Consider the following 13,749-nt stretch of genomic DNA (forward strand, 5'->3'; position numbering starts at 1 on the left):
TTTAAAAAAAGAAAGAAAACTCAAACAACAACAAAGAAAAATGAAAGAGAAAAGAAGCTTAAGAATTAAACAATGCCCCTCATAAACGCAGGCGTATGCTATGTGTACTCTCTACCTTAGGAACATTGAAACTGTTTAGATTCAATTCTGCAGACTATAGATCTCATAGGGAGGCTTGGAAGGGGTTAGTTAAAGATTCTACAAGGCTGATTGACCAGTCGCGGCATCAGGGTTGTAGGGAGATGGGATGCTGCAAACTCAGACAAATCATTTTGGGCTATCTTTGGTCTCCTTAAAAGCCATTCATTGATCATTTCTGTATCTGATCTAACATCCTTTTTACCATCAAAACCAATCGCAGATCACTAACTTCTAACTCAAACACTAAGAATGCTGTCAGATTACATTCAAAACCCACAGTGGAGTTCTTTTTGTCTTGTTTCTCCCTACCAGTGTTCACATCAGGTTACTTAAAATATACCTTGGTTAATGGTTTATTTTGTTCTGTGATAAAAATGTATGCAACAGCTTCCATATTGAAATGTGTTATTTGGGACAAACTGGAACTATGTTTCCAGGCCATGGGCATTCATATTCAGTTCAGAATAAACCACTTCTTACTGTCTTCCAGCATAGAGCTGTGGTTTGCATGACAACCTACACTTGTGACATTCAACCTAACTTGTACCAGAAAGAAGTTCCCAAACCTTGCTCTGGTCTTGGGAGAGATACACACAGGAGATACCTGACATCACTGACTCCACAGAGTTGCCTCCACAACTGTGGTGGGGCAGGCCTGTAATCCAGCTCCACGGAGACAAGAGGATCAGGAGGTCAAGCACATCTCTCATTACCAGTAAACACAAGGTCAACCCAGCTGCAACGTGCAGAAGGCTCAGGCTTGGTTCCCAGAACCCACATGGCAGCTCACAACTGCTGCAGCTCCAGCCCTGGAGTTTTGATTTCCATTTTAGGCTTCTGCAGGCATTGCATTCATGTGATGCTTACACATACTTTTAAAAAGTACTATTTAAAGTATAGCAAAAGGATTTAAAGGGGGGGGGTAGTGGGAGATGCAAGAGGGGAAAATATAGTGTTGAAGCAGCTTCAAGCTGAGTTCTTGAAAACTGGAGATCTTAACTGTGTGGCCAGACTTTGCTACATAGTTTGGGGCCACTCTGGGCAATTCTGTGAGACCCTATCTCAGAAATTTGAAAAGAGCAGGCGATTGTAGCTAACGTGTAAAGCACTTGTCTAGCGTTCCCAAGCCCCGGGCACAACCCAGAGCACATCGAAGCTCACAGAGAAACAAGCCGAGGACGAATGCATTTCAGAACTAAGTACAAAATCGGGAACTTAGTGTGTGAAGACTAGTATCAGAAAGCAGTAAGAAAAAAATAGTTGTATATACTAAATAAAACTTGGAGAAGAGCCCGCATTCACCATTTGCTTATAAAATCCAAATGTGGAAATAAAATTCTAAAGGGCCTAGATAAAGGTTCAGCATGAAGTGTAATGCTTTTCTAGCGGTAATTAAAAATGCAGAAGCAATGAGGAGAAAGACTAGATATATTAACTTACAGTGAAGGGAAGCGGTGACGCCAGCAACACCCTAAAGTGACAATAAAGAAAAGTACAGTCTGAGGAAAAGGACTTGGAGGTGTAACTCGATGGCAGTGCTTGTCTAGCATTCACAGAACATATAGAGAGCGACTGCGGTGAAGAGAGCAGAGGTGAATGGAGGCAGAGAGTTGAGTACTTGCTGTTCATGTCAGGACAGGAAAGGGTGCTTGAAAGCAACAATTTGCTACCTAGCAGGAAACTACAGGGACTAGAAAAGAAAACAAACAGTTTGTCAGGAGTGGGATTCGAACCCACGCCTCCAGGGGAGACTGCGACCTGAACGCAGCGCCTTAGACCGCTCGGCCATCCTGACTACAATGCTCCCTTGTAAGCAGCTCAGTTAGAAAGGATAGTTTGAGCGTGCCCCCTTAGCCTTCGTTGATTGGATCTGGCAACAAGTACGCCTGGACTCCAGATTCAAGCTGTGAACCTCGCCACAGAAAAGAGGCAACCGGCTTCTACTTCAGTGGGCACGATGCTCCAGAGTGCCCGGGTCTCCGGTCCTTACCCAGCCCGGGCGCGTCTCACCATCTTCGGTTTAGGAACCAGTTCAGCAACAATTCAAGCTTGCCAGCCCGAGCCTCCTCTCCGGAGAAGTCGGAAGGAGCAATCACGCCAGTCCGGGTCCTGATGGGAGGGGTGTCGTCGCTGGGTCCAGGAGGCTTTGGGGTTGCAGTAAGTGCAGTGCAGATGTGAGCGGTGGAACGGACCGAAGCTGGCGAGCCTGGCGGATCCGAGACTGGCTGACATTCGGATGGCAGTGTTGACGTTGTCTTTGTTAGTATAGTGGCGCGTAGCCTCGCCTGTCATGCGGGAGACCGGGGTTCGATTCTCTAACAGAGAGGTGTAATCTTTTTTTAGCCAGATACGCAGCCCCGTGGTCGTTCGACTCACTCCTCACGCGCAGATCCAGCCCCAAACCCAGACCCAGAGGATCCAGCCCAGCACGATGTGCTCCAGCGAAGACGCCCGGAGCCCTCGAACCCTTTCTCTGGCAGCTGGCCCAGCGCCCTGGTCCTGCGAGCACGCTTCCCCGCCGCCCCTCCGGTGCCCTCCCATCCCAACCGCAACGATGCTGAGGTCCGAACGGACGGCGTGCGCCTCGCTGGGCCTGAGCGGTGTGCCAGGCCGGTGTGGGTGGTGGCCTGCCCGGAGCAGTTCCCAGTGCCTGTGGCCCTCGTGCCCTGGCCTGGTTCGTCCACTGTAGCAGCGAGGAGGCCAGAATGTCCCAAAGGGTCAGTGTTAATATTGCATTGATGATATAGTGGTGAGCATAGCTGCCTTACAAGGAGTTGCCGTGGGTTCGATCCCCGGCCAGAGCACAATGTTTGCTTTTTGTTGAATCCAGGACCCAGACTGGACCTTTCTGGTGCCTCTCAGCTTGTCTCTAGAGTGCGTGACTTAACGGAGGCTTGAGATAGTTTGAGGCTGTGGCCAGCGGGAGGATAGGTACCAGGGGAGGGTGTCTTTTGGAGTCTTCTGCTTATGGTTGCCCATCAAAAAGCTAAGTTAATAAACAGTAGTGAACTTCAGCCCAGACCTAGGTATTCTACGCGAATAAGAAACACTATCGCTCCCTGGTGGCCTAGTGGCTAGGATTTGGTGCTTTCACCGCTGTGGCCTGGGTTTGATTCTTGATCAGGGGATCACCACGCATGCGTTTAGAACTCCTCTATGACTCTGCACACCTGTCCTTTTGAACACAATTGCCCTCAGATGCACACCTAGTTCCTGCTCTTTCTTTTTGGAGTCCCAAAATTTACTTTTGCACATCTCAGCCTTTCTGCTTCCCTTGGTGTCCAGCCGAGGTACTGCCACCATCACACAGGAGCCTCGCAGAGTGCCCAGCCTTGTCCGACAGGTTACCAGCTCTTAGCTCTGAAAGAAGTCCCCTAGGCTGTTGTGATGGCTAATCATGGTTACCAACTTGATTGTATCTGGAATGAACTACAATCCAGAATTGGAAGGCTCACCTATGATCCAGATCTTGAGGCTGGAAGATACAAGTTTCTTGAATGGAGATCTTGCGGCGTAGTGGCCATGAATCCCAGGAGACTAAGGCAAGGAGATCTCTGAGTTCAAGGTCATCTGGGACAAAGCAAGTCTCAGATCCAGGCGTGGTGGTGCACACCTTTAATCTGAGCCACACCTTCTGTTGGAGACCCACGTAAGGACATTGGAAGAAGCAAGATTCTCTCTTCTCCACCTGCTTGCCTTGTGGGACTGAGCAACTATTAGATCCTTGGACTTGCATTCACAGCTGACCATTGTTGAGGAGTTAGTTGGACAGGCAGATTATTGACTTGAATCTTCTGGGCTCTTGATCCTTGAACTCTAGCTAAACGATTCTAGGTCTTTTGGAGAAAAAAAAAAAACAAACAAACAAAAAAAAAACTGCAGGGGATCTCGGTGGTTGTAATAAAGAGGGTGGAAACCAGATCTTAAAGTAACAGTTCCCAGCTGCCCAGGACAGACATGTTCCAAGATCATTTTTATCATTTGAACATTTAACCCCTTCAAGTGTGACATGCAGATTTGTCAAATCTATTAAGGATGTTCTCGGTTTCTTTAACCAGAAATTTCTAAGTTACTGGTGGGAACTACGGCTAGAAATATCAGAAGTCTTTGGTGAATTTTCCATAGTAGAGGAGCTCTCCAAATGACGAGCGGCTTTGGAACTCTTAAGAGCCAAGCAGAAATTACATCCATTGGTCAGTATAGCACTTTTTTTTTTTAAAAAAAAGGCTTGGTCAAGGCTCTGGGTTTTATCCATTCAATTGTGTGTTTCAGCATTAAAACTTAAATTCAGGTAAAGTAATTATAAATTTGGGGCCCTCTCTGGGGAATCCTAGCCCATTGTAAATTTTAAAAGTTTTTTTTTTTCCAGACAAGGCTTAATACGTAGTCCAGGCTAGCCTAGAACTGGTGATAGCCCTGATTTAGCCTCCAAAGTGGTAGGATTATATCTGTGCTCACTGAATACCCTCAGACCCACTAGGGGTATTTTTGAATGATTGTGTGGGGCTGGTCTTGGGGGATGGAGACTGCGCGCTCAACCTGCTCAATCTCTCCTTTTCAGATATTAGTTTACTCAGTAAAATGTCGTCTTCCTATGCTTGAGAGTCATTCACAGATTGCTTCAGTGTCTGGGCATAAAATTCACAAATTACAAAACCTGGCTTCAGAGAAGTTTATAGAAACAGAGACATCAGGCTGACATCTTCAGCACAGACTCTAGTTCAAATGAGCAGTGAGCTGTTTTCCCAACACGTTTGCTCCCCCTTGCAGTCAGCAGGGACCTCAGTTTTCACTCATTTCTATCTGGGAGGGGAAACAGCAAGGGCTTGGAGGACATACGTGGAGGCAGGTTGATGTTCTTGGTATTGTGCCGCTGAGCTCTAAGGATATCAGGACAAAGTAACAGTTAAAAGTAACAGTTAAAGTTACAATGTTAGAAAGCAGAAGATCCATAGATGCGACATTTTTAAAGGCTTCTTTTTATTAATTCTTTAAGAATTCCACACAGTATATTTTGATAGTATTCACCTCCACTTCTCTTGGACCCACCCCCACCTTGTTACCCCCCAACTTTGTTTTTGGACATAGCTGGGCCCAAATTTGTGCTGCCCATACATTTCTGGGTGTGGGACTATTTATTGGAGCCTGGTCAACCCAGCCATGAGGAAAACTGACTCTCCCTCCCCACAGTCAATCAACTGTTTACAGCTCTGTAACAATCGTCTTTTCTATCCACACCCCAGTTCTTAAATAACAACTCTGAGAGATTTAAAGTTGCTGTTTAATAATAAAATGTTTACCTATCTTAAGTCTAAGTCACTTTCCTTCAGTAGCTGACCTGCCTTCTGAGTTCCTCTGATGTGAGAAACTGTTTAGCACCTCATTATAAAACAGCAGGGGATTAAGTAAACTAACCTTTGTTTTCTCTCCACAGGAACTTCAGGGCTCAATCTCCTAGCCTGCTAGTTGAAGTCACAGGAAGAAAAAGAGACATGTTGAAAAGTATTTTTAGCCTTTATTTCTAAGTTTTAAAAAATTTCTTATGAAAGTTCTATAAGAAAAATAGGGGGAAGAGGCTTGTAAGAAGAAGGGGGATAAGGGCTGTCTCCTCTCTTTGTCCTCAGCACTTATACATCTTTCAGAATACATGATCACATGGTGAAAAGCTCATCACACGTTTACACATGAATTCAAATCATAAATCAAATAAGTTTACGACAGAGAATGTTTACATGCATATCCATTAGAAGTAATTATCTGGCTAAACATTCATCATCTGTCAACAGCTCTGCAGGCTCATGGAGAGTTAAAAACCATAACTTTTGTGACTGTGTTATTAGTGAAGTTTTGTAAAGATAAACCCAGTCAATATTTTATCTTCTGTCCTTGCACCTATAGTAGTTAGTTCTCTTTTTATGGCCTTTGGTTAATTGTTTTACAACCTCTTGGAATGTGCTCTGAGTAGTAGATGCCTTCTTGCTGTCTCAAAAGCAATTAACTGGGCATGGTGGTACACACCTTTGGTCCCAGCACATGGGAGGCAGAAGCAAGTGAATGTCTGTGAGTTCAAAGCCACTGTGGTCTACAAAGAGAGATCCAGGACAGCCAATGCTACACAGAGAAACTCTCTCAAAAACCAAAACCAACACCAACACCAACACCAACCAACCAACCAACCAACCAAAACATTCATTATGCCTTTCTAGTGATCTAGTGTCTAAGGTTCATCACTGTCACCATGCTGGCCTTTAATATGGCTTGGTTAGGGCATTTTGCTTTTACTTCTAGTCAATATTATAACTGCCAGACACCCCACAATTCTCTGTTCTACTTGTCAAACATCCTGAAGTCACGTTGCCGACTTTAAGTCAAGCTCACTGAAGCGCTGCCACTCTGGCCTCAGACCTTGATGCTCTACAGAGCTTTACTTTTGCTTGACTCATTAAGCAATATAATATAATATATATATATATGTGTGTGTGTGTGTGTGTGTGTGTGTGTGTGTATCCTATATTACATCATCCTACATATAAAGTACACTACTGGATAGAAATGTGTCATCTTCCCTTTGTCTCTTCTCTGTCTCTCTTTTTCTCTCCAACCAAATGAACTGAGAAGGACTCCATTCCTAAAATATGTTAATAACTAAAGTATACTGATTGAACCTCCTAGTTGGGCTACCTGAGAAGAGACCGCTGTGGAGACAGCACTGGAGCTGATGAATCCACCTGTGAGATCTAAATCTCTTCAATGTGCCTGCTCTTAGGAGCCCAATGAACAGGTAATAAATAAATATACCTACTCTTAGGGGCCCAAGTACATGGAAGGGAGGGAGGGAAGGAGAAAAGGAGGGAGGAGTAGAAATGTCTGGCCCTGTCACGTGATACAGATTCATGTGATGATTTGCCGAGGCAAGACCTGTCAGAGGACAGTGCTGTTTGGAGATAGTATAAGTAGGACTCAAGGGACAGTCACCGGACACTTGCAGAGGACCTCTATTCTATTAAAACTATATATGCCTACCCAACCCTTCTAAATGATTTTTTTCTGTTTGTTTCTTTATGTAGCCCTGGCTGTCCTAGAACCTGCTCTGTAGACCAGGCTGGCTGTGAACTCAAAGATCTGCCTGCGCCTGCCTCCTGAGTGCTGGGATTAGAGTTATGTGCTGCCACCAACCTGCTCTATTGATTTCTAAAGTGTAACTGTTTCCCACAGAGTGGGGTAGCATGCCCTTGAACAAGATTCCCTGAGAAAGCATTCCCCCTAATCCTACTAAAAGTGGCTTAATGTGATACGTTCTTTAGTGTTGGCCTTTGCAAATACCTGAGGTCTTTTCAGGTTTTACACGGCCTCCCACAGTCAGCTCTTCCCCGGGACTCTGTTACCGCCACTTCCAACTCAGCCTTACTTCTTTCTTACTCATCCTTCAGCCGTGACTCTCGGCTCCAGATTCTCTTTTCCTTTCTCTTCCCGTCTTAGCAGCATCAAATTTACTGATCCACTGACTTTCACTTTTATAATATATAGGGCAGTACAAATACCTGCCAGTCTCAAAAGTTTTGCTGTGGAAACAAAAAGGCTAAAACTCTCCCATTATGTATTATGTCTATTTTATTTTTTTAAGGGACGGAAGGGACTCTTTGTCTTCGGTTGCCATGGCTGGGGAAAGATTACTCCTGGAGATACGGTAGACTTTAATGCTGCATTACAGAAGGGCATGGAGACTCACCATGAAATTTGTGAAACTGCCAAAGCCGTAGACGAACACCAATTCCGTCCTTGGAGCATGCGCCCAATTGTGAAGAGCCTGTGTATGTCGAGTTGGAGGAAGACCTTCGTGTTGAGCGCCAAATCTTCCTAAGGAGAAACTAGGGGAATGGACAGGACTCTGCAAAAACCGACCCACCAACTCAATAAAGCGGTCGCATGCAGCTGAGCAATGGTTAAGGTCAAGGTCAAGGATGTCACCGAAGAGTACTTCAGATGCAAGAAACAAACAAACAAATATTCTGACTCATTGAAAAACAAACAAACAAACAAACAACTAAACGAGAAAGCCTGGTAATGCCTTTCACATTAGGTTCAGGACAAGCATAAGGTGTTTTTTCCATTGTCAGGCCCGAACTTGACCCGGCCATCACTTGCTCCATTTTTCTCCAGTCGCGCGGCACAGCAGACGCTGGGCGCCAGGTGGCGCCCTAGACTCACCAGCCGAGCACTCCTGGCCATCACAGGATCTGGAAAACTGCGCCTATTGGCGTTTACGGAAGCTGGCGCTCTTCCCGTGGCCTCTGGGTCCCGGCTAGAGTCTTAACTGTCTTTGATGACAGTTTTCTTTGGAGGGACCGTCTAATCTCCACGCGTGAGGATCATTTAACAACTTCAGAGAAGAACCCGCTTAGTTTAGGTGTTGGTTAACTAAACGTCAAGTACAGCTCATATGAAGCCAGCTGTCAGCCGGTTTCCGTAGTGTAGTGGTTATCACGTTCGCCTCACACGCGAAAGGTCCCCGGTTCGAAACCGGGCGGAAACAGTTGTTCTCATTTTTAGACAACCTGCCTTTTCAATCCTATAGAAGGACCTGAAGATTTTACAGTTATAATCCACAAAAGGATTACAGTGAGATTCCTCAAATTACAGTGAGATTCCATGTCTCCAGTGTCCTACCGCGGTCTGGAACAGCACAGGTACAATCATACAAACTAAGAGATAGTGGCGGCGGTGAACTGGTCCTCCCAGAGCGTATGGAATTTTTTTTTTTTTTTTCCCCAGCAAGAGATCCGAAGGTATTTATGTTGCCCTTCAGCTTCTGCACTGTGGACACATTGAGAGCCAGAAACAACGGCTGCTCAGTGCGTGGAGTCGTCGGTTCATACTTCTGCCCCTGGAAGGGCTCTGATCTCCTCCAGAGTTTATAACCTGTACTGAGATCTGTCCCACCACAGCCTCCCTATGATTCCCTTTTATCTTGCTTTATAATGCGACACCATTAACCCTCACACAGCAGAAATGCCGCCATCTCTATTACTTACACCTGCCTTTGCTCTCGTTGGTTTTGTTATTTGTTTTAAGGTGTCAACCAGCAGTTCACAGACACGGCAATTGTTCTTCCTCTCTCCCGCCTCACAGTCTCTTTCTATGAGGAACCTTGAGGTCCTTGATCCTAAGTCACTTTGAAACCATATATTTTCTTTTTATTAAAAAAATTATTTTTCACCAGGCAGTGGTAGCTCACGCCTTTAATCCCAACAACACTGGGGAGGCTGAGGCAGGCAGAAATCTTGAGTTCTACAGAGTGAGCTTCAGGGCAGTCAGGTCTACACAGAGAAACTCTGTCTAAAAAAATAATACTAATTATGTTTATGGAAAAAATATTTTCCATGGCTAGAGAGAGCAGTCTATGTGCTTGTTCTGTAAGCATGAAAACCTAAGTTCAGATTCCCAGCATTCACTAAAAAAGCCAGAACTCTCAGCTGGGAGCTCCGGCATGGCTGCTGGAGCAAGCTTTCCAACTTAGGTCTCCTGCGTGCCATTTGCTCTTTCATTTGAAAACCTTACCCAGGCGGACATCGGGCTTCCAACTTTGAACTGGGAGCTTCGGCTGCCTCAACAACACTTCCCTAGTCCCTGTATTTTATTTTTAATGCATACAGTGCTTTGCCTGCATATATGCCTGTGTACTACACACAATAGCATGCACTCAGAGGCCAGAGGAAGGCATTGGGTCCTCTGAAATTGGAGTTAAAGACACTGGAGCTGCCATGCGGGGGTGGGAACAGAACCCAGTTCCCTGGAAGGGCATCCAGTGCTCCTAATATAGATAGGACTTTTTTTTTTTTTTTTTTTTTTTTTTTTTAAATTTAAAGACTCACTATGGGGCTGGAGAGATAGCTCAGTGGTTAGCTCACAATCATCTGCAATGGAATCTAATGTCCTCTTCTGATGTGTCTGAAGACAGCTACAGTGTAGTCACATACATAAAATAAATAATTAAATCTTAAAAAAAAAAAACAAAACCCACCCAGATTCACAGAGATCTTCTTGTTTCTGCCTCCCTAGTGTTGGAATATAGAGGTGCGCTACTCTACCTGGATAATTCTTACTTTTGCTCGATATATACTTAATAAATTCACTCATCAAAAACTGAAGGATGATACAGAACACAGGGTCTCATACTGTAGCCCATACTGGCCTTGAACTCAGGTCGATAGATAATCTCGCCTCAGGCACCTGAGGTTGTTGTTGTTTTAATATGTATTTAATGTCAAGTATGTGCTGGCCTAGTCTTAAGTTCAGGGCATGACACTCCAGAACACAGAGTGAAACCACACCCCAGGAAACAGGAGGAAGTCGGCATTGTGTTGTTACTCTGAGTCTGATCATCATCCTGAGTTTCCTTAAGGATGGATGAGGACTGAGCTGCAATCTGACCTTGACCATAAATCATACATCATATACTAACCTCTGACTAGATCCTGACCTTGACCCATATAGTGCTAGGCAGAATAACCCCACCCCAACATATCCATGTATTAAGGCATAGATATGTTGCCTCATATTGTACTGTAGGTTGGATATGGTTTAAGTGTGTCCCCCATAAACGTTTGTGTACTAGAAGATTGGTCCTCAGTGTGGCTCGGTATTTAGATGTTAGAAGCATTAAGAAGTGGCCCTGCTGGGGCTAGTGTTTAAGAGCCACTGGCTATCTTCCAGAGGATCTCGGCACCCACAGGGAAGCTATCCTACCCTCTCTTCTGGCCTCCCTAGCACCAGACACCAGGTTGGTGCACAGACACACATGCAGGCAAAACACCCATACACATAAAAATAAATTAAAAAAAAAAATTTAAAGTAGGGAACAATAAGTAAGACACATCATGAATGTATTTCCTGAGATAAACTTACTATCTTTTAAAAAGTCTGGCCCCTGAATTCCCTCAGGCTTCCTGATTGATCGCTGGATCTTCCGGCATGTCTCCTCTATCACCGTGAGGTCCCCATCAGAGAACTAACACACGACAGCGCCTTATACTGGACCTTTGGCCTAAATAATCTTCGTTTTGTACCTATTACGGTATTTTCTTACTTTAACGGACACTGTACTAATACAGATAACATGGAGCACAGATCTTGAGATGGAAGATCTCAAGAGGCCGGTTTACGCAGATAAACCCATCTAACAGGAGAAAAGCAAATTAGTGGTTACAACCACTGGTTAAAAGGGGGCCAACGGAAAACAGAGGGGCGTTGTCTATAGTGGTGGCTTCCCAGACACGTTTGGGGCCAGCCTGGATTGCAAAGCCTTTCTTGAAGCATAAGACCAAAGTCTGCAGGCCACTCGGCCCATCCCCAGCTTCCGGTGCCTTCTCCCGGACGCAGCCCGTGCCGCCTTGTCCTAGCCGCCCCGCCTTCACGCCGGGTCTCACGGTCCCAGTAGCTCTTTCCCGGTAGTCAGGCATGAGTCACGGGAAGGGGGGTTGTGGGCTGAGCTCATTTCTGGACAGTGGGACCGGATGTGACTCTCGGGGGCCACGCACTTGGGGGAGCAGAGCTGAGCAGGTCCTCTCTGCGTCAGAGGCTGTGGCCGAGAGACTCCGAAGACTCAAGGGAAATGGGTACTTTCCCTTTCTTTCTAACAGAGTTCCGTCGCTCCGCTCCAGCCTAATCTTTTTTTTTTTTTTTTGGGGGGGGGTGGTGTGTGTGAAGGGGTTTGAAATAGGATTTTTCTGTGTAGCCCTGTAAACCAGGCTTCTAACTCAGAGAGACACCTGTCTCAGTCTTCTGAGTGCTGTGATCGCAGTGGTGCTGAAATCATAATTGCTCGTTTTACATTTACTCTGTAGCAGACTGATTTACAGTGCCATCAGATCCTTGTAATCATCTTAGGAGATAACCACCACCATCAAAATGTTATACATCAAGAAAAGTATAGACATGTTTGTGATCCCGTTCTATTAAGTGGTGGACCTTGGTCCAAACTCTGGTCATTTCCACCGATGTCCACAAATTCCTTTTTATATGGGAATCCCTTGAAAATACTGTTCTCAACCTGTAGGTCCAGACTCCCTTGGTGTTCCAATGACCGGTTCACAGGGGCCGCGTATCAGCTGTCCTGCGTATCTGATATTCGTTTACATGATGATTCGTAACAGTTGTAAAATTACAGTTATGAAGTAGCAATGAAAATAATTTGATGGCTGGGGTTCACTACAACACGAGGAGCTGTATTAAAGGGTCGCAGCATTAGGAAGGTTGAGAACCACTGACTTAATATCTGTTCTACAGAGCCAGTGGACACCTTTAATCCCAGCACTTGGGAGGCAGAAGAAAGGTGGGTCTCTGTGACTTCAAGGCCAACCTGGCCTATATAATGAGTTCCAAGAGATAGCCAGATAGGTATGGAGAGATTAGAGTGTGTGTATGTGTGTGTGTATGTGTGTGTGTGTGTGGGGGGTGCTGGGGGTGCCACTGCAATCACAGCACTCAGCAGGCTAAGACAGGTGGACCTCTGAGTTCAAGGCCTGGTCTACAGGGCGACATAGAGAAACCCTATCTCAATCAACAATAATAATAGTCGTAATAATAATAATAAGCAAAAGAATGCAGTGTAGTAACAATTTTGAAATTTTGGTTTATTTTTTAAAAAACACAGAAATATCATAAGAATATGTTTTCGTTTAATCCCAGGTGTGGGATATGGAGCTGCTTCAGACTGTCCACAGCAGCTGACTATGTTCTGCCTCATGCTCTGGCAGGAGCGTGGTGTTGCCAGCTGCAGATAGTTTCTGCAATTGTGTGACATTTGGAATTTGGGGGACTTTTCAGAGGAAATATAAATGCTAGGGCACTGAGTGTTGGAGTGGGGTGGGTTGTTGGTTGTTTGTTGTTGGCCGAGGTGTGTTACGAAATTGTCTGCAAAGAAGAAACAAGAAGAAACTAGATATCCTGTGGGCAGAGATCAAACTTGCCCCAAGGAGCTCCACACCCCTAATGAACAGGAAGTAGTCTAACCATAATGTCGCCCCTTCCCTTTTTACTCTTTTTCTTTCCTATCTAATATTAGAGGGTTGAAAGGGTGAACAAAGGTGGAAGAAAGAAGAATCCACAAAGTAGCGTGCTACAAAACACAATTAGCAACATTTACGTACTGAGTTACAATCCTTCTGTGAAGAGACAGTTTTCCCAGACTCTCACAAAACACCCTCTGAGCAACCACTGGATAAGTGTGTGTTCCTAAGCAACCTTTTGAGATGCAACTTTAGGTATAAATGGCTCATGTTAAAATACTTGTTTATGGCTCTTCCTTGAGCCATTCATATGCACACTTATTCTTTCCCTAGTCTCTCTTTCTCTTAACCTTCATGTGTAAAATTTGTTTGAAGTGTCCTTCAGGAGCTGGAGAGACGGCAAGTACTGGTGTACTGGTGCTTACCCTCCTGCCTCCACCTCCTGAGTGCTGGTTTTGGTTGGAGGTGTAGATGCCACCTTGTTTAATACAGACTTAAAGACAGACACTGAAAGATAGAGAGGAGCTTAGGAAAAAGACAGGACACACCTTACAAACCTGAGTGTGGGTATGGATGTCTCCGGATGTCCCAAAAGAGTAAG

General features: G+C 45.1%; 2 non-coding genes across 2 annotated transcripts; one reads left to right on the forward strand and one right to left on the reverse strand.

The window, feature by feature from the left end:
- Positions 1-1,853: 1,853 nt before the first annotated feature.
- Trnal-cag (transfer RNA leucine (anticodon CAG)) lies at positions 1,854-1,936 on the reverse strand. Its single transcript has one exon. It is a non-coding gene; the product is annotated as a tRNA-Leu (tRNA).
- A 6,665-nt stretch (positions 1,937-8,601) lies between these two features.
- Positions 8,602-8,674, forward strand: Trnav-cac (transfer RNA valine (anticodon CAC)). The gene has a single exon. It is a non-coding gene; the product is annotated as a tRNA-Val (tRNA).
- The last annotated feature ends 5,075 nt before the right edge of the window (positions 8,675-13,749 follow it).

The sequence above is a fragment of the Arvicanthis niloticus genome, chromosome 16, assembly GCF_011762505.2.
Source record: "Arvicanthis niloticus isolate mArvNil1 chromosome 16, mArvNil1.pat.X, whole genome shotgun sequence".
Classification (NCBI taxonomy): domain Eukaryota; kingdom Metazoa; phylum Chordata; class Mammalia; order Rodentia; family Muridae; genus Arvicanthis; species Arvicanthis niloticus.